The sequence below is a fragment of the Lissotriton vulgaris genome, chromosome 10 (assembly GCF_964263255.1).
Source record: "Lissotriton vulgaris chromosome 10, aLisVul1.2, whole genome shotgun sequence".
NCBI lineage: Eukaryota > Metazoa > Chordata > Amphibia > Caudata > Salamandridae > Lissotriton > Lissotriton vulgaris.
In genome coordinates this window covers 697,799,274-697,815,122 of record NC_141698.1, presented here as the reverse complement: position 1 = coordinate 697,815,122, position 15,849 = coordinate 697,799,274, and positions in this window count along the sequence as shown.

Below are 15,849 nucleotides of genomic sequence, written 5' to 3'. Positions count from 1 at the left end.
GTGGCAGCCTGGGAACGAGCAGGACAATCGGGTAGAGAGGAAAAGGGGGGTTTTATCAAAGGACCCGGGATCATGAAAGGAATGGAGGGAGGTGTTGGGCTGGGAACAGGATGGGGTTCCGAGGCAGGGTTGCGCTGAAGAGGGGTTTATGGCCCAAGCATGTGAGAGCGGGGGCTGTCAGCGCGCGGGGGATGCCTGCGGGGTCAAGAGAGTGAGAGAGAGACGCGCTGGCTATCGGCGATGGGCAGAGAGGCCATGGCATTTAAAATGGCTGCCGCTTACGCGCACAAAATGGGCCCAAAAAGGGGGCAAGATGGTGCCGATAATGTTGACACAGCAAACTAGATTTCAACAGAATGTACCCCTCGCTGATTGAAGTGGGGTGTTAGTAGTTGTTTTTGTTCTTCCTATAGTTCTTTACATGTACATAACAGGTGCAGCAGATCTTCTGGTGCTATAGGTTTTGGTGTTCACAGCATATCTCTTGTGTCACTCGCTTAAATATAGAGCTCTAGTCTCAACTGCAAATTACTGTTGACTTAACACACCTAACCACTTCATTTTGTGCACCGAGTTCATCTTAATCCACAAAGAAATTTAAGGTGGCAATTACAAAGAAAGCAAACAACCTGGTCTGGGAATATCCTAGGTTTGAAGCAATTTACCAACTTTCCTGAAGTATTCACATTCATCTGCACAGGATAACTATCTTCTTGATTCTTGAAAGCAAAAATATTCTTCCCACTCAAGAAACTTCTCTAATATTTTCAAGTTTTCACTGTGTGTTTTCCTACTAGTCAGCTTGGAAACTTTTTTTTGCGATTGGTAGGAGTAAATAGGAACCTGTTTTGACAGTGGGAAATTACTTAGTAAAAGTTTTTGAATGTGTATAAACTTGCAAACATACCTTATAAGATCTGGCTGATTGCTGTTCAAATATAACCTTATTCTCAGATAAGGGCACAATTCACAAATTAATTTGATATATGTGTATGTATATATATATTAGGGCTTGTGAAGAAGATCGCTTGATCAAAACGCTAATTACAAACTTGTTAAAGTCAACTTGGAGTGCGAGTACTTTCTTTCCAGTGGTTAACGGAAAAAACACGGAAGATTTCTTTCATGTATATATATATATATATATATATATATATATATATATATATATATATATATATATATATATATATATATATATAGATATATATATATATATATATCGTGTGAACAAGAGCACGTGGTTGCTCGAAACGCGTCGCCTGTGAAAGGTCAAATAAAATCTTACCTTGCCTGAAGCTGTGGGGTCTGTCTCTTCATTTAGCCGCAGTGGTGGAGGGAGTGAAGATTGCTGCTATATATATATATATACATACATATACACACACTCTCTCAAACACACACACACTCACACACATATATTACTTCTCACAAAAGAATACCTAGCATGGGCACACATTCATTTACTCTTGCATGATTGTATGCAATGACTAAGTGCGAATATGTAGTAACTACCTGGCATAAAAAAGGTCTTGTGGGAGGTGAAAGAAGGCGTGTTTTGCCATGTGAGCTTGTGAATGCCTCAACATTCATTACTTTGTGGGCATTTCAAAATTCCTCTTCAGAACATATGGAAAGCTGTAAATAGAGGAGGATAGCTTCAACAGATAACTACCCTTTCCAAATATTGGATTCTAGTTTAACTAAAAAACCAAACACACTAGAATACCCGATTCTAGAGGATACCTTTGAGGGTGAGATTTGGCATTTTACACATAGACCAGAGATATGCCTGTTTGACCCATTGATTTAAAAAAGTTGGAGAATACCCATACTTACTGAATAGTTGCCTTTGCAAGAATGCACAATTTAGAAGACAATGAACGATATACAACTAACACATACATCGGTGCAGCCCCTCACAGCTTCCAATTTTACATTAACTAACCACCACTAAGGTGTAGTAGGTTTGAGTTGTGTCTTATGTAAATCAGTCCTTCAGTTCTTTATATTGGCAGAGAATGCAAAGGCAGTAAGCTGTCCGGATAAGACAATAAGGGTGTGATCCAGCAAAACAAGATGTGTGTATGATTAATGATATTGGAAGCATAAATATTAGTAGCAGAACTGATCTAATCATATTTAGATGGTCAGGTGGGTCCGAGGTGTATAAGGAAACTAGCTTGGGTACCAAAAGATATTTCTGTTTCAATCCATTACACATACCAATCTTGGTTGTGAATTAATTTTTGTCGCATAGCGTATTACCCTAATACAATTTCGGGGAACAAAGTAATACGGGCAATCAGTAATGTTGTTGGAATAGTACCAGACCTTAGTTTTTTTCCAAAATATAGCATGATTGACTGTGTGAAATGTACCATTGAAGTCAACAAAATCAACATAAGCTCTCTGTATTTCCAACACTCCATTATCAGTTATAAGGCTAAGACTAAGATCAGCAGTGCTCCAGTAAGAGCAGAACTCAAAAATATCTTCTGATTATGCGCAGTCTTCCAGGTATTGTAATGATTTACTTGATACACCACGAAGTGCTTTCAATGATGTTTGCAGGATCCATTCTGATGCCATTTAAAAAATATATATTTTAGTATCAAACTGCTGGGCCAAGAATCACGTATATCAGTCTTATAATAGCAATATGTAAACAAAGATTTAAATATAATTGTCCAGGGAAATGGATACGAAAATTGGGATTCCACCTGGCCCCTGTGCTCAAGAGGTCGTGGTGAGGTTTATTATGCACTCAGTTTAGGACATAGTGATGAATAGATAGAACATCTTTATTACATACAGTTGGAGCTAGTTCATCAGATATGCTGGAGTCATCTCAGATATGTATACCTGATAAATGACAGTTTGCATTTACTACCTTGGTGGCCTGGTCTTTGTGTACTTTGAAGATTACCAAAGCTGATGTAATCTAAAACAAACTCTAAGGTTCCATTGAAATTATGGATTTAAACTGTTGTTAGAACCTTAAGCTTTGACTCCGAATTTGTACATTTCTTGATCATCATAAGAATGAATCAAGTTAGTTTGACTGCTGTAGTGGGTGAAATGCAATTCTGTCCTAGGGCTAAATTAGTAAATGGATTTATGTTAATTTTAGAATGGACTGCTTGGTGGAAATAATTAGCTGTTCTCAAAACAGATGAAACAAACAGGCAGCTGTTGCTCATTATATGGGGGTCAACTACAAGATAGGCTATATGTTATTTATTTTGCCCTTCCCTCTACTATTATAGAAAGGTATTATTAAAAACCTTTGTATGCTAAGAAGTACTTACGCATTGGTTACATGCACTTGAAATTGTAAAACATGTGTTTGAGATTTTTAGGTTTTTTAATCAATTTCTAAATGTGTCATGATTTATTATATATTGTATTGTTCCTCGGTATTGTATAGTTTTTATGTTAATAATATACTTTGAAATCATTAGAATGATTATTGGAAGTGTTGAACTCACTCTGTCCATGGACTTTGGTGATAAATAAATAAAAAACTAGGGGGCATATTATCAAGGGGGTTTATCTCCGCTTTTATGGCTTTAAAAGCCAAGAAAGCAGAGATAAAATTATCTCCCTATTACCTAGCTGTCGCTAACACCAGTTAGCGACAGCTAGTAGGAGATAGCGACCATCTTGGGCCCCACTTTGCATGTCAGTGATATTTATCACTAATGATATGCAAAGTGGGCATGCCAAGATGTTAGCGACTGGAAACAGTCGCTAACATCGCTATCTCCTATTACCAACTTCTGGAGATATTCGCGCTAAGCGCGAATATCTCCAAAAGCTAACACCTGCCCTGAGCAGTTCTTAGCCATGTTATCTAATGGGAGGTGGATAACATGGCTAAGAGCATTAGCTCGGTAATGCATGATTATCGCTGACTTTTCAGCGATATTCATGCATTGCGGTCGATTTTTATCGCATTTGCGATAAACCTTGGTAATACCAAGGTTTATCTGCGATAAAAATCGCCGCAGCTCTGCGGTAAATTTTTGTCTCTAACCATCGCTATTGCTTGGTAATATGCCCCTAAGTAAATAAAATAAAACGTTGTAACATCTGGTGGACCTCCATATTATCCTCCTAGGTGGCATAACATGTCTGTTGGGATAATCACCTAATGCAATTTTAGAAAGTGAGTAAAGTACTCTGAAATGTGGATTTAACTATTAAGTCCTTTTAGTAGGACATTGTACAAGGTTCTGGTGATTAACTCATCCACCAAGTTTGCAGGCATCAAACACCACCTCGCCATGTTAAGCCACAGCACCATATGTGAGTTTACTGTCCACAAGGGCTCCGACATTTTTTACTTTCTTAGCCAGTGTTGGCAGAGTTCCTAGCTCTTGAGCCACCAGGCAGGGGACCAAAGGGTGGTTTCTTTGCCAAAAAGGATGACCTCTATTTTTCCTGAGTTTAGTTTAAGACAGTTCATGCTCATCTATCAATGAAAAACCTATGTGCTCTTGTCCTACTATTTATTGTTCTTACCTCTTTCTTCATAAGACTAACTTTTTGGAAGAGACTTGTTGTCTGCACCACTAGGATTAGATCCTTTTAAAATCCCTGCACTTGACGATCGGGTCGGTCCATATGCTAAGTAAACTCAGTATGCGGTTAAATAGAGAGGGGTAATTTGAGTTTCAGGCATAAACCAGACTATGCAACCTATGCAATTAGCCATCTCCGAGATCTGTCAAGTTTGACCAGCGAGCAGACCATCCTCTTTCAGTAGAGGGTAGGCCTACCCCCTCTTCAGAGCATCAATCCCAGTTGCCTCCAGGGTATGATAGCCTAAACCGCTAAGCTTGGACGATTCCCCAATGGTAAAATGGGTTTTCTGAATACAGACAAGGTGAGGTTTCAGCGTATTGAGTACTTTTCTCATATATCTGTCTTTTACATTTGAGCACTTACCATTGATGTTACAACTGAGAATCTGTAGCCCCTGGTTGCAACCACAAGTAAAATTATTCATTGTTAGATTCAGAAAAATTGATATGCACAAAATAATGGTTTGATTCCATTACCACCCATACTATTCTTCCTCTTTTTACCAATATTAACTGGAGTGCTCCCCAAAACCTTAGAAACCTTACCCAAAACCAACTGCAGACCATCCCATCCCTCACTACTCTCCCTCCACCCATCCCACCCCCTGCCCACCCAGTCACCCATACTCTGCTCGATCGAGTAGGACTTTGTTTTAGCTCTTTGTTTGAGACCCCAACCACACCCCAAATGTATAGTTGGTGACCCTGCTGGCACCTAGCCCTCACCTGCCTCCAAGGGTAATCAAGAAAATGCAAATAACAACAGAAACACTCCCTTAAAAAGCAGCATGAAAAAAATAGGCAAGAGAGCAGGGCTAACATAGATGTGGAAAGAGAGAGAGGGAGAGCAAAAGAGGAAAAGAAGAAAGAAAAGTCATAAAAAGCTAAAGGATTACTCAGGACCACGGAGACTCCATGTAACATTCTGAAAACAATACCAATCAAAAATTGATAAGGAATATTTTTCTCTAGTCCCTGATCAAGTACTAGGATCGAGGATTCAAGGCATCCACTCTTTAGAGTATCCCCATAGAGTCTCCCCACGATTTCAGCAAGTCCAGAGCCTCCTCTTGGCAATAGATGATTTGACTCTTATAGATAATCCTCAAGTTAATAGGTACTATCAAAGCTACCGTACCCCCAAACTTAATAAAAGATGGTATTGTCTGCCACGGTCGCCATCTATGCTCCGCTGTCTCACGACGGAAGTTGAACCTTACAAAGAAATCTACTCAACAAGCTTTGACTGGTTTGTTTGGGCGGCCAAGCTGGAAGATAAGCTGCTGGTACATAACATTTCCTATGTGAATCAGAATAGCCCTCAGGTGTTTAGCAGCACAGCCTTGTTTAGGTTTATGGAAGGGGAACCTGTGGGCAAGTTGTACTTGGCAGTCTATATCCCAGCCACTAAGTTCTGGAAAGGGCTGTTAAAACAGATGGACAATGTATTTTCTGGGGTCATCCCCCTAATTCGCCTCTGGTACACCAAGCAGCCGGTGGGCATCTATTGGTACCTATTCACAAAAATGTTTGGAGTAATTGTGCTTACATGAGACTTTATAATATGTGGAAAATGTCTCGAATTCTAAGCTTCATTTTAGCGATTCAATGTATTGCTATAAAGAATGTGCACCCACTTCACTGGCCACGCTTTTTCACCAGTCATGTTTTGTCCTTGTAGTACTGGGTAGGCACTGCACTGTGTGCGATGTACAATTACACAAAAGGTTTTTATTCTTTGATTCATGCTTAGAGGAGCTTACATGCAATAATCTGGATTCATCTGACTCTTTGAACATGCTAATGTTTGCAACTGTCAAGAAATAAGTTTGCACAGCTTGCCTCACTGTAATTAGAGAGCGGATCAATTGAGGCAGTCCCTGTTTCCCTGAGCAAAGCTCGTTATCTTCCAATCCCAGGAGAAGCAAAACAAGATGAATAACTGCTGGAGAGATACTGAGCAATAGGAACCTGATAACTGCTCACAGGAGATGCAAACTCTCCAAATACTAGATATGCGTCCAGCACTAGGTGGATCTGAACAAAAGCATGCAGAGGCAGCTTACACAAAAACACTCTCAGCTTTATATACAATGACAACGATACCCAAGAGAGACTCTGAACATGCCAGCATATCACACAAAGCAGAAATGTGCCCCATCTGACTCAATAAAGAGCATAAAAATAAGTTTATTTGATGACAAACATGTCAGTATGTCCTGAATTATGAATTTTTTACTTGATGACAAAAATGCGTATTTTACTTTATTTTATGAATAACTCGCGGCATCTCTGCAATGTATATGGCCGGGATGCCTATCACCCCCTCCCAACACAATCCCCAAGGATGGGAAGACGGACACCGATCTGAACTTTTGGAAGGCGGGAGGGAGTTACCCTCCCGGCCGTATTTATTAAAATATGAAACAAAATTAAAACATTAAAATAACAGTTTCATATCATGTACAATTTTTCATTTATACATTTCACTGCAGTCACGTTTATTGGCTAACCTTAACAAATCTCTAATACAAAGGTTCTCCTAGCCGAGTCTAAACATCCTGCAAATGCATACTTTCTAAAATAAAAATTGTACATCCTAACATTACGGGCCAACGGCAAGGTCGTAACCGGTGTCAGATCCCTACTACTAGAACTCCCCCCTCACGGTGTGAGGGGCGGTCGCACAGAGGACTGTACCTCTGTGCCAACTTCCAATTTCCCTTGTCTTAGCGGGGGCCCCTTATTTAACTCGACGCCATCTTAGTGGTCGTCCGAGGACTCGTGTGAGGTGTCTAGAAGGTAGCGTGGACCCCCCTCCCACCCCACACTGTTCACCACATCCGCCGTCGCGGATATCCTGGCCCCGGGAAATTCTTAGGAGGGGCATCGAGCCGCCTCCTCCCCTGGGAGGGGCCTATGACCGCCTTCCCTTCGGCGACCCTATACTTAGTGGGTGCCGCCTCCCCATGTGAGGGGCCAATGGCCGCTTCCCCCCGGGCGCTCCCATCCATAATGGGTGGCGCCCCCTCTAGGGATCTTGAAAATTACTGCTCACCGATCATGACCTTACCGCCCGACCAAAATAAATACGACGTTTTTGACCTAATGAAGAGAGCGATAAACGGTTAACTGGACATTGTCCTATTCCTCCACTTATCAACACATGCCACACATCTAATTCGACTGTGAAACCTCGCTCAACTGGATAAGAGAATTGTTATGAAGTAAATAACTTTATTGCAGTTCAACATTGACACCTTTATTACATACTAAAATAAAACCTGGAAAAAAGATACTGTCAACGCAAATCAACTTTATTGCATTTACTAACGTTGCCCTAAGGGGTTGGTGGGTGGGTCAAAATTGCTCCTTGTTCCGTCTAGGGCTCACGTGCAACGAGAGGGTGCAGCTTCCAAGCACAGGAACAAGAGGATGCTTCTCTGGATTGTTGCTCCTTTTATTCCTCTTCGGGAGGGCGTGTACCCTCCTCTGGTACGCCTACGGGGCGTGACCAACAGTGTAGGTGTCTAGGACAACCCCTTCTTGGGCGGGAAAAGGCGCGCCCCGGCTACGCCGCTTCGGGCATACCAGCTGAGACACGCCCCCCGCCCAAAATGGTTTCCCGGGGGGATCCGGGCACCCTGCCATACGTTCGGGGGGACCGAGTGGTCGCCCCTTTCCATATGGCCGGGATGCCTATCACCCCTTCCCAACACAATCCCCAAGGATGGGAAGACGGACACCGATCTGAACTTTTGGAAGGCAGGAGGGAGTTACTCTCCCGGCCGTATTTATTAAAATATGAAACAAAATTAAAACATTAAAATAACAGTTTCATATCATGTACAATTTTTCATTTATACATTTCACTGCAGTCACGTTTATTGGCTAACCTTAACAAATCTCTAATACAAAGGTTCTCCTAGCCGAGTCTAAACATCCTGCAAATGCATACTTTCTAAAATAAAAATTGTACATCCTAACATTACGGGCCAACGGCAAGGTCGTAACCGGTGTCAGATCCCTACTACCAGAACTCCCCCCTCACGGTGTGAGGGGCGGTCGCACAGAGGACTGTACCTCTGTGCCAACTTCCAATTCCCCTTGTCTTAGCGGGGGCCCCTTATTTAACTCGACGCCATCTTAGTGGTCGTCCGAGGACTCGTGTGAGGTGTCTAGAAGGTAGCGTGGACCCCCCTCCCACCCCACACTGTTCACCACATCCGCCGTCGCGGATATCCTGGCCCCGGGAAATTCTTAGGAGGGGCATCGAGCCGCCTCCTCCCCTGGGAGGGGCCTATGACCGCCTTCCCTTCGGCGACCCCATACTTAGTGGGTGCCGCCTCCTCATGTGAGGGGCCAATGGCCGCCTCCCCCCGGGCGCTCCCATCCATAATGGGTGGCGACCCCTCTAGGGATCTTGAAAATTACTGCTCACCGATCATGACCTTACCGCCACAGGCCGGATAGTTGACCGGCTATCCGGACCCCCCACAAACTCCTCCTAAAGGTCATGGATTTACAAACCCCTTAACCAAGCTAGGAAGTCTCCTATGAGTAAGACATTCCCCTCCCGGGACAAATGAACCCCATCTTCGAGACACATATTATCACCCCGGATACAACCATGCGGAATACAGTGCAACTGTCCTGATCGAAACAATCTAGCCAGTTTGTTATTAACCTTCTTCACTGAATGATTCAAAGCTGACACAGAGAGGGCCCCCCGCCACACCTTCCTTGGAATCATGTGTGACCATGCTATCGTGCACCCCGGTATCCTCTTTGCCAGCCAGCTAACAGTGGATAGAACCCGCTCGAGGAGTACTCTACGACCGAGCGCCACCAAGTCATTGCCCCCCAGATGCACTATGAGTATAGACGGCGGTGACCTTGTCCGCCCTAACAATTCCTCGATAAAATACTGAAAGTGGTCAATACAGAGCCCGCCCCTTCCATGGAAGGTCACCCTGTACCCGTATTCCCCAGCTGCGTGAATCATGTCACCTGCTTTGAATACGTCCGCGGCTCGCCTCACGTATGAGTGGCCAACGACCCACACCACTCTTTCCTCAGACGGTGATCTTTGACCGCTGGTTCCCAGGTGTCGGGTCGACTGCACAGTCCGCCCCGCCTCGCAAGCTCGCGAAACTGTAAACCAAACAAAAGACAAGAAGCGTGAGTGCATGACATTAGCTTCACAACATGTGCAACCGCACATACCTTTTATAACAGTTCGAGGACCATCGTCCCAATCGTTTCACCGTTTCCACACTCTGATCCCTGGCTGTAGCTTCTGTAGCAGCCCCTATCCTGAAGGAATGGGTCCCAAAATCGCTCGAGTCCAAGCCCGCTGCCGCGATTGCCAGTGTTAACACCCACTGAAACTGAAACTTCGTCAGTGGGGTGGCGTCGGTGTGTCTCAGCAAGCTTCCCCCCCATGCTGCCACCCTTTGCGCCAAGTATTTCTCAACACACCGTACCGGGCACTTGGGGGTCCCTCGCATGCGCTGGACCACAATACTATCCCCCATCGCACTCTGGTCAGTCTTTGACCTAGCTATTGTGATTACCATTGAATCACCCTTGATCTGGACGTGTTCCCGACATAGACCTCCCCCTACATCCTTCTTATTTCTTGCCACCAGCTCGCTCACCCGCATAGCCCCATGGAATGCTAATGCGAAAGCGGCCCGGAACAGCACTGCTTCGGACTGGGAGGAACAGGTCGCGGGGAGCACTGACATCAACAGGGACAGTCTTTCTAAGCCAATCGGGCGCCTCTCGTCTACTTTATGACCCTCGAGGCGTTGCCACGCTCGTAATGCCTTCTTAACCAGAAAGGACGATGTAGGGTCCCTAATGCCGTAAGCCTGCGCCATGAATGCAATGGCGGCCCGGTGCCTATTGGCCGTCGCTGCAGATCGGCCAGCCTTGTGAAGTGCTACCAAAAATTTCAGCACATACTCCTCCTCTCCCCACTTATCCCCTCCTGCCGGACCCAAAATGCACAATAGGAACGAAACGCTCCTTCGTATGCCTTCCATGTCCTGGGGGCTAAGCTGGCTCCCACGAGGTCCTGTAATCCGGGGCACCGAGTGACCAGAGAGTTTCGGGAAATGGTGCCGCCACTAGATCCGCAGAAGGTAGATAACCCCTGAAGGCCTGCATGTGGGAACGAGAGAGTGCATCAGCCGCCTGGTTCAATACACCCGGCACATGCCTTGCCCTAAACTGAACGTTCAGTCTCATGCACAGTAGGACAATTTCTTTCAGCAATCTCAAAATCAACTTGCAGCGTGCTGCCTGGTTATTTATGCATTCAACAACGGTCATGTTATCGGACCAAAATACCACTGAGCAATCATGGAAATTGTCCGGCCATGTTTTCAGGGCCACAAAAATGGGGAACAGCTCAAGAAACCCAATGTTACCTGTTAACCCATTGGTGTGCCACCACGTCGGCCATGTTTGCGCCGACCATCGATTACCAAAGATGGCGCCAAATCCCATGCTCCCTGCCGAGTCGGTCCACAAACCCAGCTCTTCCGAGGATGCTGGCGGTTTTCTCCATACCACTCGACCGTTAAAATCCGCCAGAAATGCCAGCCATATGCGCATATCCTGACGAACCTCTGCCTACAGTCTCGTACGGTGGTGTCCTTCTTTGAGACCGACCATGGCTTGTGCAATAGAGCGGGAAAAGGGGCGGGCCATTGGTATCACTCTGAGGGCAAAGTTAAGTTGGCCCACTGCTCGCTGCAACTGATGGAGAGTTACCTTTTCTCTGCTAATGCACCATTCTAGCGATGCCCTAAATTTCATTACCTTGTCCCTGGGCAAACGGAAGCATCCCTCCACTGAATCAAGCTCAATTCCAAGAAACTCGAGTGAAGTAGATGGCCCCACTGTTTTCCCCGGTGCCAATGGCACGCCGAATCGTTTCATGAGATTGCAAAATTCAAATAAAGCCTGTGCACATTCCGTGTCCCCGGCTGGCCCCAAGAACAAGAAATCATCTAGATAATGCATAACCTGCGTATAGCCCGTAGCTCTGGTGAACGCCCATTGCAGAAAACAGCTGAATTTCTCAAAATAAGCACAAGAGATGGAGCAACCCATTGGCATACATCTGTCCATGTAATAGCGTCCTTGGAACACAAAACCCAACAGACGCTGATCCTGAGGATGTACCGGGAGCAACCGGAACGCTGACTCAATATCTGATTTAGCCATCAACGCTCCGGGCCCCAGGCGATTCAACATGGCGACGGCCTCATCAAAGGATGCATACCGTACCGAACAGACTCCTGGATCGATGGCATCGTTTACCGAAAGACCCCTAGGAGCCGACAAGTTATGAATTAACCTAAATTCACCAGGGTCCTTCTTGGGGACCACTCCCAGCGGTGAACAAATGAAATTAGGAACCGGCGGGTGCCTATATGGGCCGGCGACCCGGCCCCGGGCAACTTCCTTCACAATCTTACCTTCCACCACCCTTGGGTGCTGCTGAACGGACAGTTGGTTTCTGCACAGTGAGTCCCCCCGAAAATCCCCCGCCGGGATGTGGAAACCATTCGAAAAAAACGTCCCGTAACACCCCAGCGGAGACATGATCAGGGTATTCGTTTAGCCAGGGGATCATTGCCATGATATCTACGGGGGTAGGTAGTGGTACCCCTTGGCCGATATTAGACCTGTTTGGTACCTCCTCTACCCCCGGTATCCCCATTCTTGGCTCTGCACGAACTTTCCGGGTGTGAAGAATGTCCGCAACCTGCACACTCATGCCTGAACTTACATGTCCCCTGTGGCCTGGTGCACTTGCCTCTGTTAAAATTCCAGCAAACTCCTTTTCTGCCCCCACTCCCACTACTCTTGGGTTGGTGATCACCTGCGGGGTTTGCTCGAAAGGGCGCCGCCGATTGATGGCGGGAAGGCGCCGATCCATACTCACCAAGCGAGGACGACTTCGTCGTGCCCGGCATCATCTGCTTCTGCCAAGAGACGGAGTCGAGACAGTCCCACGTCAGAGACGAATCGTGCTCCTTGGCCTTACGAAATTTACTATCATAACCCCTCTATTGATCGCCCTCATATGTTTCGTAGAAATCCAGTATACGTGTCTGATAACAGGCTAATTCAGTCATAATCTCTGGCTTACGTTCACTCATAATAGCAGTAAACATCCCAAAGGCCTTGGCCCAATTAGAGATCGTCTCATCCACCCTGAAGCCCGCCATTTTGGCGCGCCACACACTCGATGCAACAAATCTTTCTGAGCCTTAACGTACTCAATCTCATGATCATCCGTCAGGAGCGAAAACATATTTACATATTTATCAGCCCAAATCATCTCTTTCGTGGCCAGAGGAATATGCTGAACTACTTTCTCTCTCCTTGAGGGCAAAGACCCCCCGTTCGCCATTGGCAAAGGCTGCTTACCAGACTCCACAGCTGGTCCTGCTGATTTTCCACCGCCAGCCGCTGGTTCTCCCGTGGGAATCTGTGAGGGGACAAAAGGAACATTCGCCTTTGCAGCATCTCGCGATTGCCGCAACTGCTTCATTAATAACCTAGCCTCTCTGGCCGTGTCTCCAGGCGCTGCTGCCCCCTCGGTATTTTTTCCGAGCCACGCTGCCAACTGGGCGGCCAACTCAGGAGGCATTTCCTCGTCGCTGGTGGGCGTACCTACAACCGGGATCGGCTGACCTGCATCCAGGATCGGTACAGGTACCGGGGCTTCGACTGGACTAACTGGGCTTACCGGGGGTGACTCGGGAACTGGAGACTCCCCCCCTGCCGCCCTATTCCTGGCCCTTTTACCTCTCCCTGCAGGAACTACTCCCGGCAATGCTGGTCCGATAACCTTCTTCGGCCTGCCCGTATTATCCATTGCCGCCATTTTCTTTTTCATGTTCGCCATGTCCTTCACCAACATGCGGAGCATCTGCTCCATCCCAGCCTTCTTTCCGACCTTCTTGCTAGGCATCGTTGTCAGAGCCTTGACCCTTGCTGCTCCGCTGCTCGACGAGGTCCTGGCTTCAGAGGTCCAAAGATACCGGAAGAGAAGGATCCTGGAAGAGAAACACAAAAATCAAAATTGCTCCTTGTTCCGTCTAGGGCTCACGTGCAACGAGAGGGTGCAGCTTCCAAGCACAGGAACAAGAGGATGCTTCTCTGGATTGTTGCTCCTTTTATTCCTCTTCGGGAGGGCGTGTACCCTCCTCTGGTACGCCTACGGGGCGTGACCAACGGTGTAGGTGTCTAGGACAACCCCTTCTTGGGCGGGAAAAGGCGCGCCCGGGCTACCCCGCTTCGGGCATACCAGCCGAGACACGCCCCCGCCCAAAATGGTTTCCCGGGGGGATCCGGGCACCCTGCCATACGTTCGGGGGGACCGAGTGGTCGCCCCTTTCCATTCTTTAAGTGATTAACATATGGATCAGATATGTAAAGCATTTTTCGGAAAACACCATTCTGTTTTGTTACTAGATAGTTCTTAAAAGAAGGGTGGGAAAGGTTCCTTCTCCAGTAGAGTTGATCTTAAAATATCTGCACAGCTGCAAAAGGCATGTGTTATTATGGAAAGAAATGGAGAATGTAGTCTCAAGTTTTGAAATAAACAATGTTCTAAGCTATATAGCTTGAAAATGCTTATGTAGAGAATGCACCTCATATTACCAACAATAATGTCTTTCTGGGTCCCATCTGCTGAATATTCCAGATGAGGATCGTTCAAATGTTTTGAAGTTTTTTTGCAAGAACGAAGACCACTAACCTGTTATTCTTGATGCTGGCAGGAGTAACCAGGAATCTCACTAAACCTCTGCTCAACAAGAAGCTACCCCACAAATTCAACCCAGGTACCGATGTTTGCGCACAGGTGGGGAGGTTTGTACGAGAAAGAGAAGCGAAGCATTGCGACCACTGGCTCTCCATGAAGAATGGGCTTTTTGTAGGAGGGCCATTGTCTCACCACTTCGGATTAGCACTGTTGATACTCTCTTACAGGCGGATTACCTTTACCTGCCCTAAAACAAATTGAATTTGTTAGGTTTTTGTCACAATTCAAACCCTTAATGAATATAACATTCACCAAGGCTATCTTTTACCTTTAGAATACAAGACCTCTTCTCTTCTGTTAAAAATGTGCACAACTTTCCTTTTCACATATTATTGCATATGTTGTCTTTCTTTGGTTACTGCATCCAGTTGTCTTTTCTTTCTCTGGCTTAGTTATGCACTAATGAAGGTTTTACTACTTGATCTAAATGACTTTTCTTTCCCTACAGGTTTCTTGCCCATTCACCGGTTACCAGAAATTCAAAAAACATGGAGTGTGAGCAAGAATTAAACTGCTGGATGGACAGACACAAGATAAGTACACTGTCATTTCTTTTTTAAAGTAGATAATCTTGTTTTTATTTGTATATTGATTCTTTCCTAATTTGCCTTTTGTCTTTTGCCTCTTAGCGCACGAACTATGAACATATATCAGGTAAGTATCACTATCTTAACTTTTCTTCAATACAGGATGTTGTTCCTACCTGAACGATGATTCTTTTTGAGTTCAAAAATAAGTTTATTAAAGGAATACATGGTAATAATACAAAATAGTAACAAGTATCATGAGGAAAAACAATAAGGGGTTAAAAGGGAAAGGGGAACATATGATGATTAAATAAGAAAAAGAAAGAAAAACAATGCAATCTGGAATGAGCAATTCTAAATATGGAAATTAATCATGGGTATCAAGGCATAAAAAATAAAGGGTACAATAAATATGTAGTAGAAATAGATGCAAATATAGCTATGCAGTAAAACAGTTTAGGTTAACATGAAGAAATGTAAAGGGTATCAAGGAGGTTTAGAAACCTCCTGCTGAGCAGGACGAGGACGAAATGAGCGGACTGTACAATTGTCTAAATACAACGTAATAGGAAGCCATAACTCAGCACGTTTAGTTGCCATCTGTGCAGGAAAAAAAAGCATTATCAAGTCTATGGTTGTGACAAACATTATACCACCAAGCTTTGAAAGTGATACTGGACGTAGACTTCCAGTTGATAGTGATTTGTTGAAATGCAACTGCCAATAATAGGTCAACAATTCGAACATTAAGATCATTGCGGTCCCAACAAGGTGAAAGGCTTCCCAGAAAAATTTGAGTATGTGAATATGGAATACTGGTGGAAAAAATAACATTAATTTGAGCCCAAACTTGTAACCAGAAGGCATGAACATCCTTGCA